Source organism: Nanorana parkeri, unplaced genomic scaffold, assembly GCF_000935625.1.
Source record: "Nanorana parkeri isolate BGI_ZX_2015 unplaced genomic scaffold, ASM93562v1 scaffold1840, whole genome shotgun sequence".
Taxonomy (NCBI): Eukaryota; Metazoa; Chordata; class Amphibia; order Anura; family Dicroglossidae; genus Nanorana; species Nanorana parkeri.
In genome coordinates, this window is record NW_017308108.1 from 78,872 (window position 1) to 87,401 (window position 8,530).

Below are 8,530 nucleotides of genomic sequence, written 5' to 3' on the forward strand. Positions count from 1 at the left end.
CGTTGCAAAAACTTACATAAATTCTCAATTTTCCTCACGCCTCCTTTGTACTGATTAGAGAATCCAACCTTTGTTGCCCAATAACCTGCCGGCTGGGCATTTGGGTTTGGGGATCTGGGCTCAGGTGCTGTAATCGTCTGCCGTGACTGTGGCATGAATTGTAGGATTGAGGATTGAAGCGTCGCACTCGGGTCAATATTCCAGATACATCTTTATTCCGTGTAGGGTTGAGGGGGCAGTATAGAAATAGCCAACGCGTTTTGGGAGCTCATACAAATCCCCCCCTTCATCAGAGCTGACATGTATCAGGACTGTTATGGCTTCAGAATGGATTGGTCCCATGTGGGAGAATGCACAGAGCTCATCAGCAGCTGATTTGGCTGCCATGAATGTGGCGCCGACTCTCCGCTGCTGTGACGTCACGCTCAATCATCTTATTGACAGGTCATGTGACCAGTCATGTTTTTCGGTTGATGGTGGAAGTTTCTTGTTTGATAAATAGAGATCAGTTTTATCTCGGTGTTTTGTAAATATTGTCCATGTCATTGATGATCTCTAAACCACAATGAAAGCGCCATTGTCTTTAAATGCCAGGTGCCATCATGTGACTTGCTTATTGCGTCCATGTTTGTTATGGCTGGTTGGAGTATTGATGGGCGGACACTTGCAGCGCCCCGTCTTCATTATGAGGGACGCCGAGCCAAAAGCTGCAGCTGTCCTTCAATGGATACATTCAGCACTATTCAGCAGCAGGTTACAAAGCACTAAGGCAGGGGTGGGAAACTCCAACCATCCAGCTGTTGTGGAACTACAAGTCCCGAGAGGCTGCAAGACAGACAGATCTCTAGGTCACCATGTTACCCTTCCTGTTCCATCTCCAAGTCACCATGTTATCCTTCCTGTTCCACCTCCAAGTCACCATGTTATCCTTCCTGTTCCACCTCCAAGTCACCATGTTACCCTTCCTGTTCCATCTCCAAGTCACCATGTTATCCTTCCTGTTCCATCTCCAAGTCACCATGTTATCCTTCCTGTTCCACCTCCAAGTCACCATGTTACCCTTCCTGTCCCACCTCCAAGTCACCATGTTACCCTTCCTGTTCAATCTCCAAGTCACCATGTTACTCTTCCTGTTCCATCTCCAAGTCACCATGTTACCCTTCCTGTTCCATCTCCAAATCACCATGTTACCCTTCCTGTCCCATCTCCAAGTCACCATGTTACCCTTCCTGTTCCACCTCCAAGTCACCATGTTATCCTTCCTGTTCCATCTCCAAGTCACCATGTTACCCTTCCTGTTCCATCTCCAAGTCACTATGTTACCCTTCCTGTTCCATCTCCAAGTCACCATGTTACCCTTCCTGTCCCACCTCCAAGTCACCATGTTACCCTTCCTGTCCCACCTCCAATTACCCATGTTATCTTTCCTGTTCCATCTCCAAGTCCCCATGTTACCCTTCCTGTTCCATCTCCAAGTCACTATGTTATCCTTCCTGTTCCATCTCCAAGTCACCATGTTACCCTTCCTGTCCCACCTCCAAGTCACCATGTTACCCTTCCTGTCCCACCTCCAAGTCTCCATGTTACCCTTCCTGTTCCGGGTCCTACAGCCTTGATGAAGGGGTATTATTTGGCCCCCGAAATGCGTTGGCTGCCTTTTGTTACCCATTTGCGGAATCAATAAATCACATTTTGTTCAGCGTATTTTTGGTTGAGGAATTATTTTTTTCCCCATAACCCGCCTCTCCTAAATTCCGGTGTAGCAGTTTGAACTTACACAAGTTTACTTTTCACGGGGAAAGTGAAGCCGACACGCAGGAAATGCCTGAAACATGTCATAAGGTACAAGTGTCGGATTCCCACACTCATCAGTGCGGTGACAACATATTAGCAAATCGTCTTTCCCATCGGGAATTTGAATCCTCTGGCCTGTGTGCCCGTCGCCTCGTCCAGACAATTGTAATGTCACATTTCATATAATTAAATTCAGAATACATTATGAAGTCCCGGCCTGGGGTTTCCTCTGACAGCAGGCAGTGTCAATAATTGCTTCTTATTTTCTCTGTTTGACATGATAATGATCCCGGCCCAGGGGGGAGGGGATGCCGGAGACTGCAGAAAGAGACGGGTCCCCAGGTGCCCCTAATAATAATATGAAATATTCAGAGCTCAGAGAGGAAGTGCTCTGTGTGCACAGATCTTGTTACAGGACAGGAAGATGAGAACTCGGATGATTCTTTAAGTTGGACAAAGATCACAATAAAGAAACACATATACACAGACACAATGCTGGAATAATGTTTTGCTTGGAAAAGAAATGGTTACATTCTAAGCTGAGACTTGCTGGAAGGTGAATTAGGGCTAGTGTGCCCCCTTAACTCCGGCATGCCCATATTGGCAAGGCAGGGAGATCTGGTGCTTAACTGGTGCAATATGGCTCCAGTTAGGCACCAGCGATTGGCTGCAGCGAGTGGCCTCTTTAATAGAGAATCATGCACCCCGTCGATAGCTTCAGGGACCAACCTTTTTGCATTATTTTGGGAAGCTTAGTCCCTGCAGGGGCCGGGCCTCTGGATGTTATTGTGATGAAACTGTACAGGGCCACATATGCCAGATTGGCACCATATGTGATTTGAATGATCTGCCCGGGATGGAGGTTCAGGGGGCTCTTAACGTGGCCTTTATACACAGAGAGACCCCAATACTGCGATGCCCTGAGATAGGTAGAAATGTTCTGTGTATACAAAGATAAGGAAGTCACAGGATCGGGGGGCAGGGGGCAAATGTCGCAGGTGGCAGACATTACTGTATGTGAAAACTGCCAGAACCCGGCACTGGAAACACTTCCTTATGTCAGCGGTCACAATGTCACAACATCAGGGGAACAATGAACTTAGTACCCTAACAGTGACCCTGTTGCCCTGAGGCTGACCCCAATGCCTGACACTATTGCCCTGAGACTGGCCTTAGTGCTCTGACATTGACCCCAGTTCTCTGACACTGACCATGGTGCCCTGACACTGACCCTGGTGCCCTAACACTGACTCTGGTGCCCTGAGACTGTCCCTGGTGCCCTGAGACTGTCCCTGGTGCTGGGACGAAAACCCCAATGCCCTAACCCTGACCCTTTTGTCCTGGACTGGCTTTGGTGCCAACACTGACCCTGGTGCCCTGAGACAGTCCCTGGTGCTGGGACAACAACCCCAATGCCCTAACCCTGACCCTTTTGTCCTGGACTGGCTCTGGTGCCAACACTGACCCTGGTGCCCTGAGACTGTCCCTGGTGCCGGGACAACAACCCCAATGCCCTAACCTTGACCCTTTTGTCCTGGACTGGCTTTGGTGCCAACACTGACCCTGGTGCCCTGAGACAGTCCCTGGTGCTGGGACAACAACCCCAATGCCCTAACCCTGACCCTTTTGTCCTGGACTGGCTCTGGTGCCAACACTGACCCTGGTGCCCTGAGACTGTCCCTGGTGCCGGGACAACAACCCCAATGCCCTAACCTTGACCCTTTTGTCCTGGACTGGCTCTGGTGCCCTGACACTGACCCTGGTGTACTGATACTGACACTATTGCGCTGAGACTGGCCTTAGTGCTCTGACATTGACCCCAGTTCCCTGGCACTGACCATGGTGCCCTGACACTGACGCTGCTGCCCTGACCCTGGTGCCTTAACACTAACCCTGTTGCCCTGACATTGACCCTGGTGCCCTGACACTGACCATGGTGCCCTGAGACTGACACTGCTGCCCTGACACTGACCCTGGTGCCCTAACACTAACCCTGGTGCCCTGACACTGATCCTGGTGCCCTAACACTGACCATGGTACCCTGATACTGACCATAGTGTACTGATTCTGACACTGTTGCCCTGACACTGACCGTGTTGACCTGACAGGTGCTGGGACGAAAACCCCAATGCCCTAACCCTGACCCTTTTGTCCTGGACTGGCTTTGGTGCCAACACTGACCCTGGTGCCCTGAGACAGTCCCTGGTGCTGGGACAACAACCCCAATGCCCTAACCCTGACCCTTTTGTCCTGGACTGGCTCTGGTGCCAACACTGACCCTGGTGCCCTGAGACTGTCCCTGGTGCCGGGACAACAACCCCAATGCCCTAACCTTGACCCTTTTGTCCTGGACTGGCTCTGGTGCCCTGACACTGACCCTGGTGCCCTGAGACTGTCCCTGGTGCCGGGACAACAACCCCAATGCCCTAACCTTGACCCTTTTGTCCTGGACTGGCTCTGGTGCCCTGACACTGACCCTGGTGTACTGATACTGACACTATTGCGCTGAGACTGGCCTTAGTGCTCTGACATTGACCCCAGTTCCCTGGCACTGACCATGGTGCCCTGACACTGACGCTGCTGCCCTGACCCTGGTGCCTTAACACTAACCCTGTTGCCCTGACATTGACCCTGGTGCCCTGACACTGACCATGGTGCCCTGAGACTGACACTGCTGCCCTGACACTGACCCTGGTGCCCTAACACTAACCCTGGTGCCCTGACACTGATCCTGGTGCCCTAACACTGACCATGGTACCCTGATACTGACCATAGTGTACTGATTCTGACACTGTTGCCCTGACACTGACCGTGTTGACCTGACACTGACCCTGGCGCCCAGACATTGATCCCGGTGCACTGACCCCAATGCCTGGACACTGACTCTAGAGCCCTGACACTGACACTGATATCTTGACACTGATCCTGGTGCCCTTACATCATCCTTTAGTGCTCTGATAATGAACTGGATTCTCTGACACTGACCCTGATGTGCTCACACTGCCCCCCACTGAGTCTAGTGCCCTGACACTGGCACTGGTATCTTGACACTGACTTTGGTGCCCTGACACTGACCCTGATGCACTGACACTGACCCTGATTCTCTGACACTGAACCTTATGTATTGACACTGACCCCAATGCCTTGGCACTCACTCTAGTGCCCTGACACTGGTACCGGTATCTTGATACTGACTTTGGTGCCTTGACATTGACTCTAGTGTCCTGGCACTGACCCTGATTCTCTGACACTGATGCCCTGACACTGACTCTGATTCTCTGACACTGACCCTAATGCCCTGACATTGACTCCAGTGCCCTGACACTGACTCCGATTCTCTGACACTGCTGCCCTGACATTGACCCCGATGCACTGACACTGGCCCTGATGCACTGACCTCTATGTCCACTGGTGATGCTGCTCAGCCATTTACAATTCTTTCTTATCTAAGAGTGGCAGATTGAATTCAGTGTAGAATAGGTCACCACCAAGCTGCATCTATACAGGATTATTTCACTCCTCATGGTCTGTATCAGACATCATGAGTCCCCCTGACGCCCCTTTATGCTGCCGGGGCTCGTTGTATCTAGAAATAACCCTAAAATATGGCATGCTTCCTCCAGCAATTCAGAGCTTGGTGTCTCAGCAGACCTGACCATGGTCACATGGGGGTGGGGGGCTTGCTTAGCTCTAATGGATTCTAATGGTCTAAAATGTTTGGGGTCTCCAATGGGGGAATCAGGTGGCAGGAGACCACAAAACATTATGGTGTCACCTACAAATGCTGAGGCTTCGATAAACTAGTGTGTGGATTGGCTTTAACCTTGACTTTCTTCTCATTGACAGAACAATGCCGTGTGACACCGGTAGGGTCATTGACAACAAAACGTGACATCATTCAGTAGCATAAGATTAAAACGGTTTAAGAAGTTTATCTATTTTATCTTTAGTCCTCCAGCCAACATCCAGAGCTCACAAGACATCCACAGGGCCATCAGGATATCCAATGTCTCCCATAAAGGCTAAAAGGTGAAAGGCAAAGCGCGCTACTGCCACCTACTGAAAGCAAGAGACGGTCCCAAAATCTGAATTTCAGTCCAGCCTCATGAATGGAATTTTTCCAGAACTGTTTATATTTGAGGATTTATGTTTAACAGTTGCGTCATATTTATTCCAAAACACCGACATATTTTGGAGGTCAGACGGAGTCCTGTCAGCCAAACTCTCTGACGTTCCTCCATGGCCATGTACAAGGGAAGAATGTAAAGTGCCAGGTAGACATCTGGTTTTGTGGAAGCACAGTCACCGGTAGTCACGAAGCACTCACACCCCTTGATGGAGTCTGTCAACCCCTTAATATACCAGTTGGGGCCAATTCATCTCCTGCAAAGGATCAATCCATTCAACACCGACATTCCATCTTCATGACTTGGGGAGTCCAGTGGTGGGACCACTGTGGTGAAGCTCCAAGGTTTATAAGGGGCTCCCATTGTCCCTGTTGGGTTTTCTATAGAAGTTTTAGAAATGCAGAAGTGAGAACATCTCCAGGCCCTCCAACATGGCCCAGAGGGTCCAAAAGGCTCCCGATCTTCTCTCTACCCGTCTGATGATGCTCGCCATTAGGGATGGGCGCAGTGATTTAATCGCAATTGGTCTTCAAGCCAAATGGTTGATTTCACCATCAATTCAATGTAATCACGGAGAAACCCCAGTTCCCTGACACTGGCTCTGTTGCCCTAAGACTGATCCTAGTTCCCTTACCCTGACCCTGGTGTCCTGATACTGTCCCTGGTGCCATGACACTGACCCCAGTTCCCTCACCCTGACCCTGGTGTCCTGGATTGGCTCTGTTGCCCTAAGACTGTCCCTGGTGCCCTGAGACTGATCCTAGTTTCCTTACCCTGACCCTGGTGTCCTGGACTGGCTCTGGTGTCCTGAGACTGACCCTGGTACCCTGACACTGACCCCAGTTCCCTTACCCTGACCCTGGTGTCCTGGACTGGCTCTGGTGTCCTGAGACTGACCCTGGTACCCTGACACTGACCCCAGTTCCCTTACCCTGACCCTGGTGTCCTGGACTGGCTCTGGTGTCCTGAGACTGTCCCTGGTGCCCTTACACTGATCCCAGTTCCCTCACTCTGACCCTGGTGCCCTGACACTGACTCTGGTGTACTGATACCGACACAACTGCCCTGAAACTGGCCTTGATACCTCTTTGATGAAACTCTTTATGTAGAGGGGAGTTTTTTGGGGGAGGGTAGAATTTGTGGTAGTTTATTTAATTGAGAGCCGGTGCAGATCTGTGCGATCCCAGAGCGCATGATCGTGTGCGGGTGCTCACAGCGGATGCCGTGCGGCCCCATTGATTTCAATGGGGTTACATCTGCGTGGCAATAGCTGAAAAAAAAGGTACATGAACCTTCTTTTGCGACGCGCACCGCGCAGTTTTTTCAAACGCGACCGTGCGCAATTGCATGGGCAGAATCGCAGCGGGAAACCGCGCAATCTGCCTGATGCAACTGGGGTGCCGTTAGAAGAAAATGGCACTGCCAGCGCGGTCAGTGGTGTTGGGCAATTCCTTGACTGGCCAAGCGGTTCTGTGTACGATTGCCGCACAGTCACGGACCGCCCAAGTGTGAACCTGGCCTGAGGGCCAATTTAAATCCTTGCAATGCATTAACGCATGTGAACGACTGCATTATGCCATGCGCTAACGTGCTTTGCGTGGAGACAGCCCTTTGCAATGAATAGGCTTCCAACTCAAGCTACTGCTCGCCGTATACTGAGACGCCGGAGCTGAAGCGGATCCCGACAATGTCTGGATCCGCCCAGCTGCGTGAGTGACAGCTGGCTCTGCCTATCTAGAGGCAGAGCCAGCTGTACCCGCCCCCTCCCCCGTCCGATCCGCCAGTCAGCGCTGGAGGATCGGAGCGGGGAGGGGGAATCCAGTCCCTCCCCTGTCACGGCAGAGAGCCGTGACAGGATCGAGAGGTGAGCGAACGCCGGTATGTGTTCGCTCACCTCCCGATCTACTGAGCCGACCTGTGGCAGTTTCATTGTCACAGGTCGGCTAGAACTATGAGGTGAGTGAAAAGCACTCACCTCATAGTTCTCCTTCAATGTATTATAGCGTTTTATGTATTTTCCCTTTTTTTATCTTTCATTGTGTATTTGATCATTGTCTGTGTACTGTGCTTTATACTGTATTTGTTTCAAATGCAGCAATAAAAGTATATTGTTCTTTGCAAAGCGCTACGGAATATGTTGGTGCTATAACAATAGCCGAAATAAGCAAACACAATTTTAAAAAAAGGTCCCGGGCTCTTTATGTTTCATAATAAAATGATATAATTGTTCTCTGAGGTTGGATTTGGGGGGGATTGTCGGTGGGATGAAGGTGCGGCATCATTTCCCTGCAGCTGATTAATATTCACAAGGTCCCGGGCCACTTATTGTGCCGAGTCCGCCCCATCCTCACGCGCTGCATTGTTCACAGCAGCCGGGAATGATGCAACGTTGGGGGGAGATTGCACACGCGTCCAGGGCACACTGCTCCTCACATTCTCCTTCCCTGCATTCATTCCCCATCGGGGATTCTCTCCACCAATACTCTCCTGATTTACAGACCTCGCCCCCACCCCCTGCACAATGGCAGTCAGTGTGTTCGGGGGGCACGTAATCTATAGATGGAGACCCGGCCTGTGACCACCCCTAACTATGACCAAAGATATAATAA